Raw genomic sequence first — 18,786 nt, forward strand, 5'->3', positions numbered from 1 at the left:
CTATCATACCTCAAATACTCACGTGCTTCAGCATTTGAAATACCGATGATTAAACAAAGCTTTTGATCACTGTCTGTCTTCGTGCCTGATTCTATACTTACGTGTCTACAAGTTCTGCAGTTGGCTTTGTTTCTTTCAGGTTCTGCTGTAAATAATTGTCTGTAATAGAGAATATAATGGGACTGCTACAGATGCATATTTTCTTGGACGTAGGCTGATTTCATGAATTTTATCATCCTTTATCGTACTTCAACTTTCACATTCCTCCAGCTAATTTTGAGTCTGTTCTTGCAGCACACTGAAAAGATTTTGAGATGCATTTTGTCCAGTAATGCCAGTGACTTTCATGTTGACCTGGATGAATGATTTGTATGCAGTAGTGGCAGATGAATATATTGCATATGAACTGTTTGAATTCCCTGCTTATCAAGGTGGTGGCCTTGTTTGTTTGTTTGCTTGGCATTCATACTTATATTAATTAGGAAATATGAAAGGATGTTTTTCCAGGGTCTTAATTTCTTCATAAAGAATATGAAATTCAGAGTATGAGTATTTAAAAAAAAAAATCTATTTTTTCTTATATATGGATTTTGAATTGTACATGTTTGAAAACATAATGGAATGTAGCAAAATCTAACACAGGCAGTGGAAACACCTAGAGACACTTTCAGTACCTTTTTGGTTAAGCCTCTCAAGTACTGTTTGTAAGATATGTGAATTTGAGTATGACAAACAAATTCTACATTCGGCCTGTGATTGTGATGCATTTTGCTTTATTATCTTGTATGCCTACAGAAAGCATAAAGTCTGAAAAACTAAATAGATATTATCTTTAAGGCTTGATGTAGTAGTGTATTTAAAGAGAAGTCTGACCTAGCTGAAGACAGTGGGGCTATTGGTAAATTAAGAATAATAATGTATGTTTTGAAATTCATTTAAAAAATGAACATTTAGCAGTGTAGACTTTACTGGATTAATGCCAAAAAGCTTTGATTTAGAGGGGAAAAAAACACCCTGTATTTTAGAAGTTCTTTACCTAACTACTACAATTAGAAAAGCTTGGATCATGGAATGTATTTTATCTTTACAATTAATTAGAAAATTTAATTATTTGAAATAAGGCATAATATACTGATTGATCTGTACTTGTGCTCTTGGGAGAAACGTTTGTGGGAAACCTTTGAGACTGATTCTTTCCTTCTATTTTGTTCCTTTCTCCCTTTATCTCAAAATTTTCCCTTATGATAGAGAAGAAACGTCTTATTTCCTTCTTAAACTGCTGAAGGTTAACAGGGCTATCTTGGGTGAGCAGTTATTTTTGTCTCCTTCATCTGCAGTTTCCTTGGGAATTTATGAAACTGCTCAAGATTTGTTCTGATCTGGAATAACTCATGGTTAAAAAAAAATCTGCTGTGCAATTTTTTGGGAAGAGTTTTAATAGAAGAACTAGTTCTTTAATATGTATTCAAAAGACTGATATAGCAAGCTCATATATTCTGTCAGAGATTACCTTGAATACCTCTGTATGGTTTTATTATGTTCTAATGGAAAGTTGTATTTAGTACTTCAGTATTTTCAGTGTTTTCAGTATTTTCAATTAGCAACATTGAAAGCTTTCTAAAACCCAGTGATATGTGTTATTCTCACCTTCTTTGTAAAGAGCCACCTCATATAAAAGAAAATGAAGAAACATGGGTTGGTTACTTTTTTACTGAACACCATCTTACCTTATGGGTACCACTAAAGTAGTTTAACATTGCCCAATATTTTTCTGAGTGCCAAAATCTGATGGTCTAGCCAGTAAGTCTTTAGATTGTTCTCTAGCTTTAAAAGAAATTACTATGTTTACATTTCAGAAATTGAGATTTTGTCAGTCTTCCTTGAACTATCAGAGATTGCTTTAGCTGGCTCTAATAGTATGGTAGGCGAACTTCTCTGAATACATTTAGCTTCTTCATTCTGACCTAAGTTCCTGCAGGCAACAGTTGTGTTCTTTGTCATATAGAAGTACTCACGAATACACAAAGAGGAAAAAAAAGTCAGGTGCAAAGTTGGAGCAGTGATGTGCTTTTCCGTTTGCCTGCAGCATGAGTGGCTGATTAGATGTTTTTCGCCCAAACAGAGAGTGAGATAAAACAACCTTTTGTGGAAGTCTGAACCAATTTAAAGACTTGGAAGTAACAGTTGATTGTAATTATTGGGTTTACCATTGGTTCTCTATCTAAATATTAATTTTGAGACTATATGGACTAGTAACATCTGTTTTGTGTTTTTGATAACATGGATTTTCTAGTAAGTAAGATATGTATCCCTGAAACACATCCTAAAACTGAGATTAGTTGGGGATGCAGAATAAGCTGTCATCTACTCCAGTATCCTCTCTTGGAACGCACTTTGCTTTTGTTGAAATAATGTGATCTCAGAGCTTTAGGATTTTTTTTTTGTCTCTTCTCTGAAAAAATGCTACAGATTTTATATATTAGATTGAGGATGTTTTTATTCCTTGTTTTGCTCAGACCTTCCAAGTTAACAGGTATTAAGAATTGAGAAATACTTGCACATTTCCTTTATTAGTTTAAAACTGTACTATATCATAGACTCATGTTCTATTTTAAAACTTCATAACTGGCAGCAGAATGGAAAATACAATTTTATGAGAAAGAAGTATCAGTATAAATAATAATTTTATAGACCAAATTTGAAGTTATATGTACTTTCATGTGGGAAATTCAGTGGAAGTGACATGGTTCCTGAGGCATTATGTCGCAAGAAAATACATTGTCAGAACTAAGAAGATAGATAAAATGCCTTAGGCTATCTTTAAACTGGGGGAAATGCCTCATGTAAAAATAGCACCAGTAAGCATGTTTGATCATGTGTTAAATTTGTTCTCAACTTTTTGCATTACATCAAAAATACAGTCAATTCACATCAATTCAGTTTACCTGCACTAAACTGTTATTTGAATGCCAACCTGAATGTTCAGGCACGGTTAGCTTCGGGGACTGGGAAACAAACCCCTAACATAAGGTGAAGTGCATGCCCAGAAGCAAAATGGGCAGGGTGAGTGCATGAGGCGTGGCCTTGTCCCTGCAATGTCTGGCCTTATGCCAGCTGCAGTCATCACCTGACTGTTCTCTGCAAGGCACAGCATGGTAGCATACTGTGGCTGTATCTGCCCAAATGGTTCAGACTGCTGTATTACTCCTCAGAAACCTTCAGTGTGTTTCGATTCCGTAGGTAAGTGCTTCCAGCTTGAATAAAACAGGAATACTTGAGCATGTCACTGTGCAGTGACCCAGTCCTCACTGTCTGTGTCTTGATATTCCTCATCATTCCACATGGATATAACAAGTAAATAATGTTTGAGTCTAAACACAACTTAAAAGCTAATCATACTGGTAAACAAGTACTGAAGCTGAAGTTATGTAAACAAGCATGTTGATTCTTCTACAAAGATTTTTTTTTTTTAATTATTGAAACTATTAACTTTGCTTTGGTAGATGTTGCAAGTATTTCAATTGCTGTCTTTCCATTTATTGACTTTTCTTTAAATAGAGACTCTCTAAAGGGAAAAGTGACTGGCTTTCCAAATTGTATTTCCACTATTAGATTTAGAAAGCCACTGATAAGCAGCAGGTTGCCATTCACTCTCTTTGCAACTAAATATGAATGCACTTTGAGCAACCTGGAAAGTCAAGAATTCTGTGTCATTCCTTACTGAAGTTATCTAGCTTTATATTACTAGTGGTCTCCAAGGCCTGAAGCATGCAACAAAGAATTGAAAACAAAATATTTTAGGTGTCTTGGTTAAAAGGTTCTAAACCGGTTGTTTGAGGTGATTGGAAATGTTGAAACATTATAGACATGGAAATGTTTTCTTTACTGTTTAGCAAAAGCAGTGTTGTTATGCTGAAATTAATATATCTGCATGTGTTAATTTTTAAAAATTGTCACTAATGAAGAACTACTTGTGATGTAGGTATGTCTAATGCATGGGAGGCTGCATGCTCTGACTGCAGGTTTAAAATAACTGAAAAATGGAAGCTAAGTAATAAGAATTCCATGTCATGTCTCTGAGGGTACAGATTGCAAATCTTAGCTCCCAACCTACGTTTTTTTTGTTTTTTTTTTTAATTAACTAAAACCTGGAAATAAAAATGTCTGTGATGGGTGTTAAATCATGTGGCAGATCAACAAACACTCAAAAATATCTAGCAAACACTAGACTGAAATTCACTTTCAAACTGCTGTTTTGCTTACAGCGAGTAAATGCTTTGTAGTAAGTCATCAACGGAAAAAAAAATTAGATATTGTTTTAGACTTTAAGAATTACGTCAGTGTTCCTGATTGCATTGAAGAAACATATAAATAAACATATAAATAAATATATTTAGAATGTATATGAACTACTTAAGTTGAGTTTGCATTAACACATACTGTCTGATGTGTAAAATTGCTTTTGGAGTAACTGCTGGAGAATGGCTGGCCATTGATAAATTGAAATCATTTGCTCTTTGTGCAATTTAATACCTTCCATGATGAATATAAGGAATTTATCTAATAACAGCATCTTAAAAGATTATGTTCAAAAGAAAATATAATTTGCTTTTGAATACTGAACTTTTCTAACAGATGTTTAGTGGAGGAAACAAGATGCTAACTGTGTCAGAATAATTTATACAATACTAATTGGAGTCTTGATTTTGCCAAACAGACAAAAGGAAGATCAGAAAATGTGTAGTAAGCTAGATCTGAGGGACAGCTGTGCTCACATGTTGGAAGAATCTTCACAGATGTGTATTTATGAAACTCAGTTTTATGGCAGCAAACCAAAGATGCTGTGACTCATGCAAATTGAAAGCTGCTGTACTTACTCATTTCTTCAACAGTTTTTTTTTTTTTGTGTGTGCTTGGTTGGTTGTTTTTTCTGTTTTTTTGTTTTTTGTTTTTGACATGTGCGTTAAAAAAGACATAGGACTTTATCTGGTTACAGTGAGTTACTGTAGCTTTCCCTGAAAAAAAAAATTGCCATAGAAATATAATACCTAAATACTAACATACTACTGCAATAAATTTAAAAAAATCTGTAGAATATAGGGAAAGATATTTGAGTAATTACTCTTCATAATGCACTGCGTGTAATTTTTCAGTATCAAGCACAGTTTGGAAAATACTGTATTAGCATATACCCACATTTAGCATCTGAATATTCTGATAATTCATGGTGCATGCTACCGTTAACTTTTTCCAAAAAATCTCATAAATTCCATTATGGTTTCTATATGTGTTTATTCAAGCTTATGATTACATCCGAAAAATGCTATACGTGAAAGAGTTCCATTTACGTAAGATATTTTAGGTTCAGTGAGCTTCCACCTAAATTTGGAGTGCATTACTTTTAGCTGGGTAGCTGGGTTTTTTTTTTTTTTTTTTTTTTTTTTTTGCTATTCTTTTGCATAGTCAGTTCTGTAGAAAGCAAGACAAACTGTCCCCATTTGGAATGTGCAATAATATTAATTTTTTTGTAAGAAAGGAATTGAGGACAGAAGGAACATGTAGCCCAGAGTTTTACGATGTGCAGTATTGAATTTTTGATATTAAATAATTGTTTTACTAAAGCATAAACAATGTTAGGAGGACTGCTCCAGAAGTAATGCCTTCCATTTTATGATGCCGGCGCACGACATCAGAGGCAGATGTTGGTGGAATGGCAATAGGGGCTGAACATTTCCACCAGTATTCCATTATATTTTGTTGCTGTGCGACACGTGACAGCAGAAGGGCAGACTGACAAAATGGGATCTGACATGGAAGTGCATACGAAGCAAAAGTGTGGGATCGAGTTTCTCCATGGGGAAAAAATGGCACCTACTGACATTCGTTTTTGCTTGCTTGCTGAATGTTTCAGGAGACCAAACAGTGGTTGTGAGCACAGTCAAGTGGTGGGTGGTGCATTTCAGCAGTGGTGTCAGTGACAGTGCATAACCTCCACTGGTGCAGATTTTTATGAGCCTGCTAAATGCAGGCTCCTGTTCATCACTGGCAAAAATGGTGGTCATGGCTCATGGTGGTGAGTGTGTTAAAAAGTGGTGTTTTGTAGCTGAGAATTTGTTCTATTAATTAGTGTTGTTGTGCTCTTTGTATCTGTTATAGTTTCTATGGAAATAAGGAAGGAGGAGGCATTACTTTCAGAGTGTCCTACATACATCAGTAAAACTGAATTGTATTTGTTTGGCACTGGTTTTCTATTTTTTGACTTTTCAGAGCATGTTTTTATGCTTTGACTATATTGTTTTCCTTTAAACTTGTTTAGAATGTTTATGAGTACTGCATATACATACGTATATATTGTGCTACCACATCTCAGTCCTCTTTTATTCAGGACTCTCAGTTCTTGTAAAGGATCACGTTAAGGTTTTACCTCTCAGAGTTAAGAGCTATATAATTCATGTGAATATTCTCAATGATGTCAGTGACTAAGACACTCAGAAGTGAGCCAAAGATAAAACTTGTTCTTTTACAGTAATTTATGCTTTTGGCATCCTCAGATAATCCCTTAGAAGAGCCTAAAATCGCAGTCAGTATTTTGATTATGAAGAGAAAGATGTCAGTTGTGGTCTTGGTTACTGTGATAGTTTAAGGTTAGAATGAGTTTTTAGGCAATGCTTCTCATCAACTCTGTTCAGTTGTGCTCATGTTCTTCAGGTGAGTCCTATGATAAAAGTATGCATACAAAATAGGAGATGAAAATACCATCAGATCCAAAAATGATAAATGGTTTCCAAACAGTTTACAATAGATTTTTTTATTCCATCTTTGAAGTTACCTTTGTTTGCCTTCCTTAAACACAATTTTGAAACAACCTTAGCCATAGTCTAAGCAAATGAATTATCTGAAAAATGGAATTTGAATTTCTTTATCTATTTTAGACACCTTCTATTTCAGCTTGTGGCAGATATACAGACATTTTTTTTTCTGAATGTACAAGAGAATTCTGCCAACAGTCCTAGGAAAAATGACTGGCATCTCAGCCATCAAGCAGTGTCTTAAAAGCTTAGCGATATAAATGGAACAGGTACTGTTTCAGTTCTCTGGAGCAATTTAGTACAAGAGCATAGATTCATTCACTTTAATGCCAGGGATGCTCAGGTTATAACCTCTTCTGGAGCTGACCACATGCAGCCTGCAGTAGTTCCAGTGAGAATTCACCTCTTTCTACCCATGTGCATGGTTTCCACATAGGTCCCTGCTGTGCAGCCATCTGCTGGATTTGTTGCTGATCCTCTTGTCAGTAGCAAGCTGCTTGCCAGCCCTATTTCTCCAGCCAGCTGTCATTCTGCTGCTTTTAGTGTCTGACTTGTGACTTCATGCTAATCCCTTTTTTTCATGGGTGGTGGTAGACCCGAGCTGTCTCATGGCAGAGTATCAATGAAACACCTTATATTAAGTCTCATACAAAAAACTTTACTGCTACATAATCGCAGTTATTGGAGGTCTGTGCCAAACATGGGATGTATTCCATTGAAGTCCCTCAGTCCAAGCTCCCATGACTCATTCTTTTTTCATAGGATCTTCCATTGCTGGATGTCTGTGGAGCTGTAGGCCTCTATTCTTGATCTTTATCTTCCTCAGTGATAAAGTCCCAGAATAATTTTATTTTTGATATAACTTCAGCTACTATTACTATTCTAAACTAATAATATTTTTCTATTTCAAACTAAATCTTCTGTCCAAGCTAAATCTGCTTGTCTAACCTACATATTCAGCTGCAAGCTTAACTAGCAAACAGATTTGTCTCCTAAACCTCTTTTTCAATTTTCTTGTCTGCTGGGCACCTCAGGCTGATAAATACATCTTGAATTCAGAATATGAGTGAATCTGACTGTGTCGTTGTGAACAATATTTCTGTTACTTTTCCTCTCCAGATATGCAGCATTAATCTAGACTTTGTCAAATTATTTTGGTTATTGAAATAGTTTCTTTTCTGTTTTAGGAAGGTGCAAGCTAGTCACACTTATACCTTTCAAATACTTCTGTAGAGATCATTTCTTTATTCTGTCTGTTGCTGTCACTGTCTGTTTCTTTATCTTACTCTCATAGCACAAGTTCCACAAATGCTTCATGTGCAAACTTTTTTGTCTGCAAGTTTCAGAATAGTTTATTCATAAAGCCTTCCTTTGCAGCATGATGTTGCAATATTTTTCTGGCTACTGGATGATAATACATGTTATTTTCCGTTTGATTAATTTCATAATGAGCACCTGTTTGGAAGAACCTATTGCATAGTCAATTAACATTTGAAAAGTCAGCTTCCCAGCATCATCTTTTTTGTTCTATGCTGTTTTGCCCGTGTTAGTCCAGTCCTCATATAAGATCTGTAACACTTCTTCCTTAGATGCTGTTCTGTTGTGTCTTTTTTTTCTTATGTAATAACTCACAACTGCTATAGTCCTGTCATTCTGTCTTACCTAGACAGATCACTTTGAAGCATGTGCTGAATTTTTCTAAACAGATGTTCATTCTTTCATAGAGTTTATTTCAAATACATTTTGAACACTAGATTGTCTAGTGATTAATATTTGTACAAGAACAAATGCTAATTGAGGAAGAACGTCATATCACAGTCTTTCTTGAGTAGTAGATTTAAACGCTTAACTAGAAGTAGAAAGTATCACTCAAAGTATTTGAAAAGGTATTCCTCTCCATGTCATAAAAGTTGGCTTTTACCTGATTATTTTCTTTTTTTGTAGTGATTGGTTTTGAGGCAGAAGAAAAATACTTGGACAAAAACAGGAATAGGTGTGTGTCCCAAGTGGCAGACATAGCGTTCTTAAAAATGCTAAATTTAGACACTCTTGACAAGTAAGAAATGCATTTTCCAAATCAATAACTGTCTTTAGAGATAGAGATAACATAAAAGTTCTGGTGACTGTACTGAAAGCATAAAGGCGATTGAGTACAGCAGTTGTTCCCTGCATTGCCGTGGTCTAATTTCTGACTGTGGTCCTTTGTAGATAGGCTCCTTTCCTGCCATCTTATTTAATTAAGATAAGGTAAAAAGATAGCATTCTAGAGAAAATAAAGTCTGTTTCTTGACCAGAAGTTGAAAATGGGAAAGTTCTGTAAACACTGCAGTTCTCAGTCCTCTTGCTGACTGAGAAGATGCGAATGGTCTGTATTTAGAGTACAAGGACTACAATACTGCTGTAAATAATTTTCGTTAGTCAGAACATCAGGGAGAATATTGGCAGAGCTTCCTGTTAAAAGATCAGAACTACAGAGTTGGTTAAGATGTGTGAACATTAGTTTAGTTAAGCCTAAAACAATTGACTGGCTCATTGTCTTGTTTTTCTCATGAATAACATAGTTGTGAATAGACAGCATTGTTTGTATTTATATAAAAAAAGGCTTTTTTCTTGTGCAATACTCTCACATTCTTAGAAGCATGTAAAACTCCTGACATCCTATTTCCTCTAGTCAAATGATGGAAATAGTTTATCCATAGGTGACAATAACAGTGAATTTGTAGAGAACTTGTCTTTTGGAAAAGGCTATGTGTGATTGCAATTGACTACTCACATGAAGAAAATCTTTGTGTAGAGATATAGGTGGTATAGTATTCAATCCCAGACTCAGAGCTTCTGATTTGTTGCCAGAGTATGTAGATTCCACAGGCATAGGCAGAAATACTTTTCATCCATGTTGTCAGACCACAAGAGTAGGAGTCTGCTGAAATGCTGTGCTAAGATTGACATCACAGCAGTGTATGCTGGCTACTGCTGGTTTTGCTTGTGGGATATAGTCTGCAAATTTATGTAAGCTCTATGTCTCATAGGAAGTGAAATCTGGGTTCTTAAAACATATCTGAGAGTACAGCATCAGTATGTTTTTCATAGCCAATCAATGTCTTTTTTCCCTTAGGCTTAAAGAGATTGAAATTCAGGTAATCACCAAAACAACAAAGAGACACAGAGTCTCAATCAAACTAAAGGAAAGGAGACCAGAAATCTTTATTAAGTATGTAGAAAAAGAAAACAACAAAAACAACAAATAAATTGTCAGCACTTTGTACACATTACATTTTCTCAATCAACTGGATTTCTTTCATCTGAAGTATTTGCAGAACTGGAACTCAGATGAATGCATTGAGGGTTTTTTTTTTTTTTTTTAATTACTATTTATTTAATTATTATCCCCCCTGGGCTGTCTTGAAGTAAGTCCCAGTATTCTGCCTGAAGGAGTACTTCCTAACTGACATATTACTGATTTTCTACTTGATGTCATTTTACCCCAGTCAAGTTATCGTGGTAACCTTCGCAGAGTCGTCAAGTGGAACAGCAGAAAGATTAAGCTATCACTGAGATGGCTGAAATCCTCAGGCTCTTCAACATCAGGGCAATAACACCATATAAAAATGTTAGTTATGTGATTTGCATTACCTAGAATCATAGAATCACCAAGGTTGGAAAAGACCTGTAAGATCATCTAGTCCAACTGTCCACTTACCATCAATACTTACCTGCTAAACCATGTCCCCTTAGTACTGCATCTAAACGTTTCTTGAACACCTCCAGGGACAGTGACTTAACCACCTCCCTGAGCAGCCCTTTCCAGTAGCTGACCACTCTTTTGGAAAACAGATTTTTCCTAAGATCCAACCTGAACCTCCCCTGGTGCAACTTGAGGCTATTCCCTTTAGTCCTGATGCTAGTTACACCCACCTCGCCACTGCCTCCCTTCAGGCAGTTGCAGATAGTGATAAAGTCTCCCCTGAGCCTCCTCTTCTCCTGACTAAACAATCCCAGCTCCCTCAGCTGCTCCTCATAAGACCTGTGCTCCTGACCCCTCAACAGTTTCATTGTGCATTAATTCTGGACAAATTCTGTGCATTGGATGTGGATAGAAGTGAAAATAAATATCAGCCATGTCAAACACTTAATATTATTTTGAAGTTCAAAGGCATTTTGAAGAATAATGCATTCTTCTTATGGTAAACTAATCAACAAATATAAATAACTTTCCTAAGTCAAACTGCCGTTTTTCAGAGGTGGAGCTTGTACAGGCATGAAAAGACGACTACCTCACATTCTTTAACATCTTAATTTATGTTGTGCTATTTAATGTTCATTGGTAAGTATATTTTTCACTCATTTGTGCAGTTTTAGAATGTTTACCATTGTTTAATTAATAAAGTTTTTCTTTCATAAGCAATACAGGTAAAAACTGAAATCATGTGTTGTACTTACGCCATAGTATGTCTCCCTAGTTAAAAGTGACTGTTCTTTAAACCAAGAGAAATTATTTGCTGGTTCTAAAATGTCTTAGCTTCTTTTTTTTATACATAAATATAACAGGTTTGCCTTTAAGGTCATGATGCTGCTTTAGGTAATAATGCAGAGACTCAGAGGTGCAACATAAAGATTTAGGTAGTTAGTTTTAGACAACATAAAATTTGAATTGCTACTACTTTGAAATGCCCTGAGATTACTGAATAGAACACAGAGGTTTTGCAGCAACTTGACAGGTCCTCTGAACTGCTTGCATTTAATTGTAATCTGGCTGACCCCATTTTGAGCAAGCGGCTGGACTGGGCGATCTCCAGAGATTTCTTCCAATCTCAATGATTGTGATTCTGTGTCATCATAAAAATGAGCAACAATCCAGTGAAGGTGTTTGAAGGATGCTGTATATATTTACTAGTTAAGCAGGAGGAGGCATAGGACAGATCTATTTCTGCACTTTGCAGCTCCCTTTGGAGACAGAGGAAAGGTGATTTGCAGTGCCTTGGCTTCCTGGAATGCCATTTCTGAGGTGAAATCTAAGATTGTTTTTGTTATTTAAACTATTCTTTAAAAATCGTTTTCTGCCACTTCAAAACAAAACCCTCCCACTCACCCAACCAACAAAGTGGGCACGATCTGGACACTGAGCCAGCTCTGTGCCAAAAGCTCAGTGATGGCCACCTACAACAAAGAATCTGAGATAATACAGTTATACAATACCTTATTTTAAGGTTGCAGAGAGTTGCTTCTATCTGCTACAGCAAAGCCCTAAAGCAGCAAAAAGTTCTGTATTATAACAAGTGTTGTCTTTTTGCCATTATGTCATGCTATGGATTATAGTTCTGTTAGGATAATGACTGTAATGTTATTCTATATTGTGCCTATTTGCTCTATCTTAAGCCTAACCCTGTGCTTCATTGCACACTGTATCTAACCTGATTCAGACTGAAAGCTGGTGGAGCAGAAATCTTACCTCTCTGTTCTGGATAGTGCTTCTTGTGTAGGTAAATCTCCTACTAAACTTAATGGGAACTTTTTGTGTATTTGGTCTTGAGGATTTGGTCAACCACAGGTGTTACGGCTTTCTCTTTAAATAACATCCTTGGACAACTATTATGCAAATACTGCTGGTTCATTCATTAATCCTTCCTAGAGAAAGCTTATATAAGAAATAGAAGAATGGATGCCTTCACGCTTTTAAGGAAGATCTTATGAATATAAAACTGGCAAGAAATAGAATGTAGTAACTTTCTCCATGGGAAACAGTTCATTTAGAACATAATCTTTCCCTTATTTGCTGACAAGGGTAAAATACATGCATCTTTTTTGTCACTTGAAAAACAAACAAACAACCTAACTTCAGTCCTTAGAGTTACCCAGCAGGTGCTTTTGATCATGGTTAATTAACTAGTACTTCCAAAGGAAGGGTATATTGCCTTTGCTTTTAAAGTTGTTCACCTAGCTGTAATTCCTGTTACTTATACTGTACTATTGTTTTTCTTAAAATGGGTTTATGAGGTGTTTCAATTTGTACATTAGAAACACCTTTTTCAATATTCCCATTTGTCATCCTGTGCAATTTATTCCTAGGCTTCATATCTCTGCCAAGACACACAAGATACTTTTCCTGTTTGAAAATGTTCTAGAATATAAAGTTTACCTGTTGTCTTTTTGAGTGTTTAGGTTTTTGTTTGTTTCTTTAAGGAAAGAGATTTCTGCAATGATCTCTAATTGGATATCATTTTGTAATCAGCCAGATTAGACTTCTGTGGGACAAATTTTTGTAGAAAGCTCCAGCAGCGGTCTTTATCCCATTAGAATTTGCGAAGAAGAGTACAGGAAACATGGTTTATTTATTTCTTAATGAAAAACATCAGAGCAAGAGTAGGCTCAGTCAGGTGAGCAGCAAAGGAAACAGAATGGTGCCTGGATTATTGTAGCAGAAAACAGTGAACCCTTAGGGTCCTTGAGAAAGTTGGTAATAAGTGAAGGATATTGGTTAGTGTCAGCTGAAAGGGTGATAGTCTCCAAATTACCTGCAAATTCAAGTTGGTATTGCTGTGTTGTTTGCTCTTACTGTATTGCTGCGGTAAGTCAACTTTCAGAAAATCTTTACAGCAAAACTAGGGGAGCTGCACTTGATTTTTAGACAGGAAATTCTCACACTTGGGTTGAAAAGCATGGGAAAAATGTAACTAGGTGTTGGTAGGTCTGTACCCCCAGTGATGACTACAGCTGCTTCTGGTGGTTTTGCGCTTGACTAGCAGTGGTTATTTTCACTGATCACAAGGAAGAGTATAATGAAAGAAACAGCTTGTGAATGCCTGTCAGTGAGCTGTGAAGTCAACAGCAGATTGGACTGCTGAGATAAATGCTTTTGCAGCACCATGAAAAAACCATCCTTTAGTGTCATATCCAAGAGCTTCAATAAACTTTTAGCAGGTGTTGAGACTTGCTGGATTTGTGTTCAAGATTTAACAGACTTAATTACTTTTTCTGTACTACAGTCTTCTGTCTTCTCTAAAACTTACTGAAGACCATGTAACTGCGTTACAGAGTACTACAGATTTTGTTTGATAACAACAAAAGGCAGATATTTATTAATTCTTAGGTTTCTGTATGTGAAGTGTTGCACATAAAAAAGCCTGTGAGTTTTCCTATCACAAATCAATTCTTTAAGACTATTGTTGTTTTGTTTTCCTTTGTGAAAGCTTGCCATTTGTGAATGTGTTGTCCAGAGCTCTGAAAAGTCGATGATATGGTCTGATTTTTTAAAGGTTATTCTGATTCTACTTTGAAAAGACCCTGAATTCATTTTTTAAAAATGGTGGCTTAGGACTCCTAAATGTCCAAAGAGTATAGGTTAAAAAACTCAGTAGAGTACAACTAAAAACTGGAGACTGCAGAAAAAACATACGGAGTTGTCAGCTGTGCCTCATTGTTTTCAGTTAGGTTTTCATCTTTTGAAGAGAGACACAGATAGTTAGATGTTAATGTCAGAAATAGAGAGCATCAGGTCAATGAAGTAGTACTGTGCAGGCAATCCTTAATTACAAGGGTGTTCTTTTCTCTGTTTTTTGTTGTTGTTGATGATGATGATGATTTTTTTGTTTTAATGCTTGAATAACAATCCAAGTTATTTTTGATTAATATTTTTTATACAAATATACAGTGATTACATACATTTGTATAATATGAATGATTATATAAAGAACAAATGCCTTGTTTGTGAAAGAAATCACAGTCCAATTATAATTGGAATGAATGAATGCATCTTTATACTTAGCATAGCCTAAGGCATTTTTAGGTATTCATTATATGTATTGTAAATGTTCTTTTATGTTTTTGAGATGTGAACATTTTGTTTCTGAATCTTTCTGAATCCTCAACATTAGAATTCTAAAGAAATTGAAAAGCAAATTAGAAAAAATTTAATCTTATATGTAAATATTGGTGTCTTCCAGATGGCAGTATAATCTGGAAGAATTTAAATGTATTTTATTTATTTGAAATGTGTTTTGATAAGCGACATTTAATAGCCATTCACAAAGGGACCATTTGCTGAAGAAGGCATTTTTCTGCATAATAAGAATGAACAATCTTAGAATGTTAAGATGAGAAAATTGAGTTCTAAGTAGAATTTAAAAAACAAACTTTCAACGTGGCATTTTCAGTTTCTATCACTTGCGTTTACCTTAAAATAAAGCATGCAATGTTTTATTTATTGCTCCTCTATTAATGAACCTTATGCGGCTCAACACATAGGATAATACTAAAGTACATTATCTTCTACTTTGTAGTGCTGAAAAACATTAGCTGCTGCAGGAAAACTGCTCATTGATTGGGTTCTCTGTGCAGGATGTAGAGAGTTTTAAAAGTTTCTGTGATTATTTTGGATGAAAAGCATAAGCAGGAATGAAAGCTGCTGTAAAAGTCAATGGGAAACATCAATATCAGAAACATTTATACTGAACTAGATGGAGATAACCCATTTAAAGGAAGTATACCTTTGTCAAAGCGTATTTCTTCCTCTGTAGAATAGTAGAAATATCAAAATATTTGTCACAATACTTGGAATACTCCAAATTTACATAATCTTTGCTTTGTCAGTGAGATGATGGGAGTAGAAGGCAAATCATGTTAAATCAAAACTGCTTCAAGTCTGTATTTCAGAAGCCAAATTGAAATTTCCGATTCAGATAGATAACAGCACTTCTCATGTTTGTAGTTTAGGAACTGCTTTGCTCTACCTCCAACTAAACCCTAGTTCAGTCTTGGTTTATAAAAATGTCACCCCAGTAAACCATTAGACCAGAAAAATGTAGTACGTGTGTGAGTGGTTTTCCAGACTGTTGAATCACGCAAGGGAAAGGAGGGGGAACAGAAAAGGGAAAAGGCTGGATATCTGCTTTTGCCTGTTCTGAGTACCGTGCTGAATTTTCTTACCAGTGGTAGTTTTTATCAGACATTCCCAACAGATCTGTGAGATGAACAAAGTATAGCTGTATCTGGCACAGGGTAGCCTCTGCCAGCACCTGAGCACATGTCAGTGCTGATCTTGCAGCTGTTGAAAATACATGTTCATATAATATCCTGTGGTTCTTCTAAATGTCCATAGTGCTGAAAAAGGAATCAGTCATTTCAGTCACAGCAACAAATCATGGGTTAGAAGGCTTTGTGTTGGCAGCTGAAGGTGATGTATGCTTACTTCAATTTGGCTGCATTCCCTGCACCTGACCAGGCTTCTCTCAGGTTTTGTATCACATGTATTTGCTGCTGAGTAATACCAAAAGAGTCATTTCACTGTTGAAACAGAGGCATGGTCAGAAGAATATGGATATTATTGCTGTGAGGCTGGAGAGAACAGAGTGGTGTGTGCCCTGGAGCCCAGAGAGAAGATGGCTCCCAGCTGCTGCAGGCACTTTTTAGTGCTGGTGCCTCTTCTTGGTGCCACACTCTAAAATGCTGTCCTGAAATGGGGCTTAGTTCAGCCTGTGCATCTACAGCAGCATGTGTTTTTTAACATGTGCATACCAACAGTACCAGGTAATTTTCTTGACCTTGAGACTGACTTTTCTAACAGAATGCTAGCTCTTTTTAAAATTCATATCCCACTGATTGAATGACCTCCAAATGCCTTGTTTTTCAAGACTTTCATACCTAGTGTTTTTACTCTCTTATTTGACAGACTGATGACTCATTTATCTGTCAGCCAAACCACAGCAGCTTATGTTCTGGAAAAAAAAAAAGTCCATATGAATTACTATGCCTTGTTATGGCTGTTAATAAGAAGCTTACTGTTCTAAAATGTTACCTTAGAAATCACAAAAATGATTGATTTGGCACAGATAACGATTGAAAATCACTAGCAATATATAAAGAGTGTCATGAGATATGAGGTTCCATGTCTGCATTTGGGAACCTTCTAAATAGACAAAATGTTAAAAGAATAAAAACAATCTCCCATCAGTGGTAGATCTGCTGTGAACTTGTTTGGTTCTTACATACTGAATGTCTCCACCTTTTCAGTTTAGCTGCTGGCCAAATAAATTCTAGGGTGTTACCTTAGAACAGCAAAGGTTAGAAACATTTCCCAGTTGCAATGTTAAAAGCAAAGCCTGTTTTCAGTTGTAATTTTCTGAGGTTTTGTTCACTGTAATTTTGTAAAAATTTCTGACTAGATTTAGGCAAAAAGCTATAACGCACTCTGAGATCAGGGCTGAGGTCTTGGCTTCAAGAATTTCTAGTCATGACATAGGGACCAGGAGGGCAGAGTTTCAGTTTTTTTAAAAAAATGAACTATATAGTGAAGATGTAAAAATTGAGTATGCATATGGAGTCCGTGCTTGAGAAATTGGAAGACAGACATCTACCTTTTCATGTGACTGGGTCTTGTATAAACATCATTTTGAGCTGAAGAATTATTTCTGAATCCAGAAAAGCGGAATAAAAAACAGAGCTATTAAACCTGAGTCTCAGCAGGTAACTATTTTGCCCAGATGCCATAGATTTAAAAACAAGAACAACATGCAGACATGGTATTATAGTCAAGCTTTAGTGTAAAAGCATTATAAATTTTATTTTGGACCTTGAAATTAGCAAATGTGGTTTCAAACAAAATGTGGCTACAGTTTCTATATTGCAAGGAAATTCATTCATTTTTTTGTAAATGAGTTAAGTAAAATTCTATTACTAAAATAACTTGGAGCAACTATTGTAGCTGGGTAATTTATTATAATGCCCCATATTTTTTCAGAGACCTAGGCTGATTAGAAATATTCTTTTGGAGACCCAGTGAAGAGATTATTGTTTATTAAATATTTTCTGAAAGATTACCTAACTTGTTACGCTTAAATTTATGAAAATAGCTATGCAATCATTTAAATATTCTTTCTTCTCCTGTTTGTATGTACCTTGGGAAGTTTGAAAGGGAGTGCCTTCTCACTAGTTCAAAGGAAACTTGAAATCAAAGGAAAGATTTTAAATTTGTTATCTTACTGCAGCAAGAATTCCAACCACACTGATAGCTTAACATAGAACTAAATGCACTGACATTTCTTAACTTGCCTCTTAGTGTTTAGAAATACAGGAAATCTGTGCACAGTGATAGACAGTAATATTGACTGTGTAAGATGGAAATCTCAAAAGTCAAGGCATTATTAAGTTGTCCATGCAGTGTGAACATATGTATCACTATACAGCCTGTTACTATGAGCTCATGTATGCTTTTTTTTTTCATAGGGAGTTGTCTCATTCAGAGGGTAGTAGGTGGAAACTGTGGACTAATTCAATGTCCTGTGTACAAAGGATAAGGATTAAGATTTAATTAGGATGTATAATGTAGCTCCAAAAAGAAATACATTTCTATACCATATTTAAAATTTTATCCTTGGGTACTCTACCCCCTGACCTGGAAGTCTCAGATGGGAAGCAGATGAAACCCCCTACAATTCAGGTAGAAACACTTAGAGACCTACTGCTCCATCTGGACTGCCACATATCCATGGGGCCTGATGGGATCCACTGAAGGGTGCTGAGGGAGGTGACAGAGGTGATTGCCAAGCCACTTTCCACCATTTATCAGCATTCCTGGTCTACTGGTGGGATCCCAAAGGATTAGAGGCTTGCCAATGTGACTTCCATCTACAATAATGGTCATAAGGAGAATTCAGGAAACTATAGGCCTGTCAGCGTGACCTCGGTGCTGAAGAAGGTTATGGAACAGATCATCTGGAGTGCGATCACAGTGTGTGTGTGGGGCAGCTGGGGGATCAGGCCCAGCCAGACAAACGGCAGGTCTTGCATGACCCACCTTATCTCCTTCTATGTTCAGTGACTTGCCTGGTGGATGGGGGAAAAGCTCTTGATGTAATCTACCAGGAGTTAAGCAAAACCTTTGACTCTGTCTCCCACAGTATTCTCCTGGAGAAGCTTGCAGCCCATGGCTTGGACAGGTGCACTCCTTACTCTGGGTAAGGAGCTGTCTGCTTGGCCAGGTCCA

General features: G+C 36.1%; 1 protein-coding gene across 22 annotated transcripts in view; it reads left to right on the forward strand.

The window, feature by feature from the left end:
• RGS7 (regulator of G protein signaling 7) overlaps positions 1–18,786 on the forward strand; it is a 258,096-nt gene that overhangs the window by 76,040 nt on the left and 163,270 nt on the right. For 2 of the 22 annotated variants that reach the window (XM_040696774.2, XM_040696777.2), the window contains exon 1: positions 3,134–3,240. The exons of the other annotated variants lie outside the window; for them this stretch is intronic. The gene's annotated coding sequence lies outside the window, so the exon portion shown is untranslated. Of the gene's footprint in view, positions 1–3,133; positions 3,241–18,786 lie in introns of those variants that run through there. 22 annotated transcript variants of the gene reach the window in all.

The sequence above is a fragment of the Gallus gallus genome, chromosome 3, assembly GCF_016699485.2.
Source record: "Gallus gallus isolate bGalGal1 chromosome 3, bGalGal1.mat.broiler.GRCg7b, whole genome shotgun sequence".
In the NCBI taxonomy this organism is placed as follows: domain Eukaryota; kingdom Metazoa; phylum Chordata; class Aves; order Galliformes; family Phasianidae; genus Gallus; species Gallus gallus.